At 51.3% G+C, this 7907-nt stretch overlaps 1 long non-coding RNA gene across 2 annotated transcripts; it reads left to right on the top strand.

Moving 5' to 3' along the window:
* The first annotated feature begins 852 nt into the window (after positions 1 to 852).
* LOC133259889 (uncharacterized) lies at positions 853 to 7569 on the top strand. Of its 2 annotated transcripts, none has more exons than XR_009740569.1 (3): positions 853 to 1859; positions 2446 to 4268; positions 4361 to 7569. It is a non-coding gene; the product is annotated as an uncharacterized LOC133259889 (long non-coding RNA). The 2 variants fall into 2 exon arrangements; XR_009740570.1 differs by having other exon boundaries at positions 2446 to 2601; positions 4361 to 7565.
* Positions 7570 to 7907: the final 338 nt, after the last annotated feature.

Here is a 7907-nt window from a genome sequence, read left to right as displayed (position 1 = left end):
CGCCAGTATTAGCTGTTCAGTATTAGTTGGGTACCAGTAGTAGTTCCAGTTAACAGATGAGGAAACCGAGGTTTACATGACCAACCTGAGGCAGACAGCAAGGAAGAGGCACGTTTGTGACCTGGGTCTGAGAGCTCTTTCTGCAATGCCAGGCCATCTCGCTCACGTGCCAGAGGCCTTTGACAGGACCAGAGCAGGGAAAGCAGGGCCAGGGGAGGTCTGAATGGCCATACAACAGAGAAATAATAATACACTTATGAAATGACAGCAAAATGTTTCTACCTTTTAAAATAAGTGGGAAATAATGGACATAGAATAAAATGCACAGATGGTGATGGGTTCTGTTCGATGAGTTCCGACAGATGCACTCAAGAATCAACCACCTAAAACACGATACAAATCTCTCAAAGGCCAAGTTCCCTCATGCTCCTTTCCAAACCAGCCGCAGCCCCAAATGACCGCAGGTCTCTGCACCGTCATCCTAGGTCATCCTGTTTCGCATCGTAGGTTAGCTTTGTCCCACCTATAATTTCAAATAGAGGAAGTCACAGTGTGTGCTCCTCTGCACACACTTCCTACTCTCAGCGTAACACCTGTGAGATCCGCTGTGCTTCTGCAAGCGTCACTAGTGGGTTCTTTCACAGCCGAGAAGTGTCCCGCTGTGAAAACGCTTTTTTATCCAGCCTCTGGGGGACGCGGCTGAGTTTCCGGTGATGAGCACGGACGCTGAGCCAGGCATAGCGCTAACCTAGAGTCCTTCACAGGCGCCGCATCTGGTCGCCCCCCCCCGCCTCGGTCATTATCACGCTCCCCACCTGGGGGCAGGAGGAACTGCAGGCTCCGGGTGAGAAATCCAAAGACGCGGATGAGCTGCGCTGAGCAAGAGGCAGAGGGAGACGCGGGAATGGCAGGAGGCCCTGGCCTGCGAGTGCACGCTTAGCGGAAGCCAAGCTGGAGCGCCAGCCGTGATGGCAGGGGCCTGCCTTAGGGGAGGCGCCTGCTGGGCTCCCCGGCCTGTTCTAAACACCCTGCGGGAACCAACCCACTCAGTCCTCCGTTACCCTTCTTTACGGTGGGGGAAACTGAGGCACAAGGTGGCTGCGTCCTACCTCCAGGGCCCCACGGCTAGTGAGGAGTGGGGCTGAGGTTGGATTCGGGTGGGCTAGCGCCACTGCTTCTCTTCACCACAAGTCTAAACCAGCTCAGCAGCCCTGCTGCACTGGGGGCCCCTAAGCAGGCGGGCTCAGGGCCTGACTCCCCCAGAGTCGTTTCCTCTCCTGATCGTCTTGGTGTTGCACGGTGAACCTCCCCGGGTCTGGTAGTTTAGGATCCCAGGGCCTGGTGCTGGGAATGCAGGCCACAGGAGGGACGGTCAAAAGAGGGACCCTAAAGCCAGCCTGTGAATCCCTGCTGCGCCATTTGCTGGCTGTGTGACCTTGGATCAGTCCCCTCCCCTCTCTGAGCTTCCATTTCCTTCTCCATAAAATCAAAGATGGTGACGAGGACAGTGACCTCACGAGGATTCAGTGGGATGGGTGTGGAATTACTAGGTAGGTCATATGAGCCGCTCAGTCGTGTCCGACTCTTTGCATTCTCACAGACTGTCCTAGAACAAACATTTACCTGCGTTTTGCTATCTGCATGGGACCTCTCAATGCTTATTAACTCAAATTCACAGCAACTTTGCAAAGCACATGCTGTTTAATTCCCACTTTACAGATGAAGAAACCAAGTCTCTAAATACCACCTCCATGCTAAAAATTTCCAAACATACACCTCCTGCCAGGACGTCTCACTTGAACTCAGGCCTGAATATCCAGCTGTGACAGCACAGGCCTGATGGATGACTCAGCCTCCAGGTAAGACACGGAACCTCTTCACCTCCCTGCATGATCTCACCCCTGCTGCAGTCTTCTTCACTTCAGAAAGAGCCCACCTCTGTCTTTCAACAGACTCAGGCCCAAAACCTGAGTGTCCTCACTGACTCCTCTTTCTCCAACCCTCTCTGCCCCACTTTCCATCCATGAGCCTTCAGAAGGCATCCGGATCTGATCATGTCCCCCACCCCCACAGCCCCACCCCGGCGTGAGTCACCAGAAACTTGCTCGGAGGATTATTCCAGAGTCCTCCAAACTATCTCCTCCATCCTGCCATTTCCCCCTACCCGAAAAGGAAGTCAGTTCACATCTCTCCCATGCTCAACACCCTGCCATGGCTCCCACGTCACCCAAAGTGAAAGACGAGGTCCTGGCGGTGGCCCGTAGGTCCCCACAGTCGACCCTTGCCTTGCCTTCTGACGACTCCTCTCCAGCCACACCGGCCTGCCCCCTGCTCCTGGAACACATCAAGCACTCTTCAGCCCCAGGGCCTTTGCACTTGCTGTTCCCTCTGCCTGGGACTCTCTTCCTAAGGATAATTACATGGCTCCTCTCTCACCACCTTCAGGTCTTTGCTCAGAGGTGAATGTCTCCAGGGCCTTCCTTGACCACCCTGCTTACAGGAACAAGCCCCTTCATGAGCACAGCCTGGCGCCCATCACCATGGCATCCATGATGCCCATGGCGCCCATCACCAGCTGGCATGTGGAACCTTATTAATATTGTTAGTAACAGTAGGTTGGAATCTCTCTATCCACCATGCCCGCCAGGGCAGGACTGTTTCTGGGGAGTCATTGCAGCAGCCTCATCACCTCCGGGTCTGGTGCAGAGTGCTGACTCATTAAAGGTTTACTGAATGAACAAATGGAGATCGGGGGGATTCACTGACTTCTCGGGGCCACCAGATTAGGACGGGTTGGAACCAGCGTTTGAACCCAGGGGTCTCAGTCCCAGGCTGTGTCGTTAACCTCCCAGAGCCTGGTTCTACGTCAGTACCCCAGAGATGGTGTTTGTCACCGTGATGATTTTTCTGGCAATATGCCCATCCTTCCCCACCTGCAGAAGAAGTCTGGGGAGGGGGGCGAAAGGGAGAGGTCAGGTCAGCTGTGTGGCCTTCCACCAGTATGAGATGACTCATCAACCCCATGAGGACAGGTGACATTCCATCCTCGCCCCCAGGGGACTTTGGCCCGAGATAAAGGGAGCACCCTGCTTCTGGGAAGAGGAGGACAAACAAGTGGGAGAGGTGGCCGGGCCACTGCCTTGGGGGGCGGGGGCGGGTCGCATGTCTGGGCTGGAGGGCCACAGGGTTCAGCCGTGAAGCGAGGGACAGCCCAGAGTGACCCCTGAGCCTCCCTTCCGGGGTCAGAGGCACAGCCTGAGCCCTCTTATCAGGAAGATGGAACTTTTTCTGTGCAGTCAGCACCCCAGCCTCCCCCTCAGGCGGGCAGGGGACAGCCTCTTGGTGCACTTCCATTTCCCCTTGGCATTTTTTCCTAGGTCAGAAAAACTGGAGCCAACCAGCAAATGCATTTTGAAAAGGACCATCAAGGGGCCGCAGAGTCTCTAGCCTGATGGGCTATCAGTTCAGTTCAGTCGCTCAGTCGTGTCTGACTCTTTGCGACCCATGAATCGCAGCTATATTTGATTTATATTTTAATTTAAAAAACTCCCAACTTGGGACTTCCCTGGTGGTCCAGTGGTTAAGAATCTGCCTTGCAATGCTGGGGACTTGGGTTCGATCTCTGATCAGAGAACTAAGATTTCACTTGCCTCCAGGTAACTAAGCTCACACACCACAGCTGAGACCCAACAGAGCTAAACAAACAAACAAACAAACCATATATATATATATGTATATGTACACCTCCCAACCTAATAATGTGTGTTAGTCGCTCAGTCGTGTCCCACTCTGTGTGACCCCATGGACTGTAGCCCGCCAGGCTCCTCTGTCCATGAAATTCTCCCGGCAAGAACACTGGAGTGGTTGCCTTTCCCTTCTTCAGGGGATCTTCTCGACTGGGGTCAAACCTGGGTCTCCTGCATTGCAGGCAGATTCTCTTACCATCTGAGCCACTAGGGAAGCCCCACAACTTAATAATACTTAAAGGTAGCTCTGTTGCAAAAAGAGTCAAGCAACACACTCTCTATGGTAAGTTAACTGTATCTCCAGGATTGGGTTTGGCTGCAAGTAACGAGTACCAGACTCCAGTGGCTTTGCCGGCTAGAGCTTCTATTTTCCTCGGGTAAAAAGAAGTCCAGAGGAGCACTCGTTCCAGGAAGTCACCAATGACCAGTTTCCTCGTCTCCCACTTTGGTGCGTGACTTTCAAACTCACGGCTACTTGACTGCCTGGCACGCTGTGCTCAGCCCTGGAGGAGGGCAGAGAAGGTACAGGATCTGGGTCAAACCCTCCTCTTAGATTAAAAACATGGCAGCTTTGTCAGAGCCCCACCTGACTGATCTCTACTTACATCTCACAGAGTCGGACACGACTGAGCAGCTGAACTGAACTGACCAGGAGTGGGTCACCCGGCCCCCCGACTGCACCCGCCTGCCTGCAAGGTGGGCTGGAGACGTGATCATTTTGTGTTGGCCCATTGCCGGTCCATTCAGAGCTGGGGTCATATTCTTCACCTTCCCGTGCGATTTCGAGCCCTAGTCGGGGAGCTCAGCTCCCACCTGCCTCGCAGACAAAAAAACCAAAACGCAAAGCAGAAGCAATACTGTAACAAATTCAGTGAAGACTTTTAAAACGGTACACATTGAAAAAAATCTTTTAAAAAATATTTATTCTTGCCTGGAAAATCCCGTGGACATAGGAGCCTGGCGGGCTACAGTCCATGGGGTCTCAAAGAGTGGGACACGAGTGAGCGTCTAAACACATTAGTGAGAAGAAGGGATGAAGGATCGGATTTATTTTGTGTGATCTGACTAGAAACAGCGTGTAAATATGATTTCTCGAGCTTTTTATCACCTAAAATTATGCATTTAGATAATTGTGGGACAGCTGTGACACAATGTATGTTCTTCACAGTTTATATACTTATCCCACATTCATGGATACTTAGCTTTCCCTAAATCATGAGAAATGCTGGGCTGGAAGAAACACAAGCTGGAATCAAGATTGCCGGGAGAAATATCAATAACCTCAGATATGCAGATGACACCACCCTTATGGCAGAAAGTGAAGAGGAACTCAAAAGCCTCTTGATGAAAGTGTAAGTGGAGAGTGAAAAAGTTGGCTTAAAGCTCAACACTCAGAAAACGAAGATCATGGCATCCAGTCCCATCACTTCATGGGAAATAGATGGAGAAACAGTGGAAACAGTGTCAGACTTTATTTTTCTGGGCTCCAAGATCACTGCAGATGGTGACTGCAGCCATGAAATTAAAAGACACTTACTCCTTGGAAGGAAAGTTATGACCAACCTAGATAGCATATTGGAAAACAGAGACATTACTTTGGCAACAAAGGTTCGTCTAGTCAAGGCTATGGTTTTTCCTGTGGTCATGTATGGATGTGAGAGTTGGACTGTGAAGAAGGCTGAGCACCGAAAATTGATGCTTTTGAACTGTGGTGTTGGAGAAGACTCTTGAGAGTCCCTTGGACTGCAAGGAGGTTCAACAAGTCCATTCTGAAGGAGATCAGCCCTGGGATTTCTTTGGAAGGAATGACGCTGAAGCTGAAACTCCAGTACTTTGGCCACCTCGTGCGAAGAGTTGACTCATTGGAAAAGACTCTGATGCTGGGAGGGATTGGGGGCAGGAGGAGAAGGGGACGACAGAGGATGAGATGGCTGGATGGCATCACTGACTCGATGAACGTGAGTCTGAGTGAACTCCGGGAGTTGGACAGTGAACTCCCTGATGAACAGGGAGGCCTGGCATGCTGTGATTCATGGGGTCGCAAAGAGTCGGACACAACTGAGCGACTGAACTGAACTGAAACAATTTGAAACAATGCCTCAAAGAACATCCTCACCAAGGACTTGTCCTGTCCATCGCCTTTCCCTCCTCCAGGGGATCTTCCCAACCCAGGGATCGAACCCAGGTCTCCCGCATTGCAGGTGGATTCTTTACCAGCTGAGCCACCAGGGAAGCCCAAGAATACTGGGGTGGGTAGCCTATCCCTTCTCCAGGGGATCTTCCAAGCCCAAGAGTCAAACCCAGGTCTCCCGCATTGCAGGTGGATTCTTTACCTGCTGAGCCACCAGGGAAGCCGGCACATTTTCTACAAAGTGTACTTGAGACTGCGGGCGCGTCCATTTAAAAGGTCAGGAAGTTTTCCCAAATCAACAGAAAGGTTTTGCCACTTTACACTCCCTCCCACTGTGTGTGAGAGGATCTGCCTCCCTCACACTCACCAGACAGGATATTATCACTTAAATATTTCCCCCCGGGTGATGGGGGGAAAATTATTCACATTAAAATTTGCACTTCCCTGACTAGTATTGAGGTGAAGCCCTTATCATTTATGTATTGCCTGTTTGTCTTTTCTGATGTACTCATTTGCTTTTTAAAATTACCTGGGATTGTCTCTCACTGATTTGTTTCTTTCCTTTCTGATTAGTGGGAGTCCTTTTCTAGCTGGCCTACAGACTTATGTACAATAAAGTGCGTCCATTTAAGGGTGCGGGCGTGCCAAGTCAACTCAGTCGTGTCTGACTTTTTGTGGCACTATGGACTGTAGCCTGCCAGGCTCCTCCATCCAGGGGATTCTCCAGGCAAGAATACTGGAGTGGGTTGCTGGTTCCTCCTCGAGAGGATCTTCCTTACCCAGGGATGGAACCCACATCTCCTGTGTCTTCTGTATTGGCAGGCAAGTGCCTTACCACTAACGCTACCTGGGAAGCCCCCATATAAGGCAGGGTGTCTCAATTCTGGTACTACTGACATTTGGGTCAGATAATTCTTTGTCTGGGGAGTGGGAGGGGCTGTGTATTGTATTAATAGGATGTTTAGCAGCATCCTTGACCTCTGCCCCTAGATGCCAGTAGCACATCCCCACAGTCATGACAACCACAGAAGTGTCAGGACATTTCCAAGTGTCTCTTGGGGGCAAAATGATGCCCAGTTGAGAGCCTCCAATTTAAAAGTGTACGGTTGATGAGCTTTGATAGATATGTGCACCCAAGAACCTACTAATACCTTCAAGAGTTTTATAATTTAGTTGTAAATATTTCTCAGTCTGAGGTTTGACTTCAGATCCAACACCTGCCTTTTTCTATTTGAGTGAACTTAGTAAAGTCATTTTTTTTTTTTACTCTGAACCTCAGTTTCCCCATCTGTGAAGTGAGGATAACAATCTGACCTGGCAGTGATGTTGTAAGTCTTGAAGGCAATGATGAATGTGGTTGGCAGCTAACAGGTGCTCAATAAAATCTACCCCCACCCCCCCACCACCACCCTTTCTCACTGTGTGTGCTCGTTTAGTCAACAAATGCTGAGTGCCTCTTATGTGCCAGGCCCTGTGCTAGGCTCTGGACACAGTGAACAACAAGACAGACAGGGTCCGTGTGCTGCACTGGGAGAGGCAGAGAAGAAGTGAGCAAATACATAAATGAACAGGACTGATGCGCCTACAATGCTGCTGATTAGGACTGGGAGGTCAACCAGATGGCCCGGGGTGGTGGACACCTGGGAAGGTGGTGGCTCTCTGGGAGAACAACGAGGTGACATCTAACTGGGGAGCAGAGGCGAAGCCGGAGCCGCAGGGAAGGAAGGCCCAAGCAGAGGGAACAGCAAGCACAGAGGTGGTGCAGCTGATTCCATCAGCTGGACACCTTTAAGGAACAGCAAGGAGAAGGAGTGGCTGCGACAGAGCGCTCGGGGAGGACAGAGCTGAGACTCAAGGCCAGCAAGGTGAGGACGGGGGGCAGACCACACGGGGCCTTGGCCTTCATGTACAGGAGTTCTCTTCCATTCTGACTTGCAGGGAGAAGTCAGTGGACAGGTTTTAGCTGGGGAGACATGATGCCTTCACTCACGCAACACGGAGGTCCCTGCGCCCGCCCTGCAGATGGCATA

Source organism: Bos javanicus, chromosome 13 (genome assembly GCF_032452875.1).
Source record: "Bos javanicus breed banteng chromosome 13, ARS-OSU_banteng_1.0, whole genome shotgun sequence".
NCBI classification, from domain to species: Eukaryota; Metazoa; Chordata; class Mammalia; order Artiodactyla; family Bovidae; genus Bos; species Bos javanicus.
The sequence above is the reverse complement of the archived record's forward strand: the minus strand, read 5'-3'. Positions and strand labels throughout refer to the sequence as shown.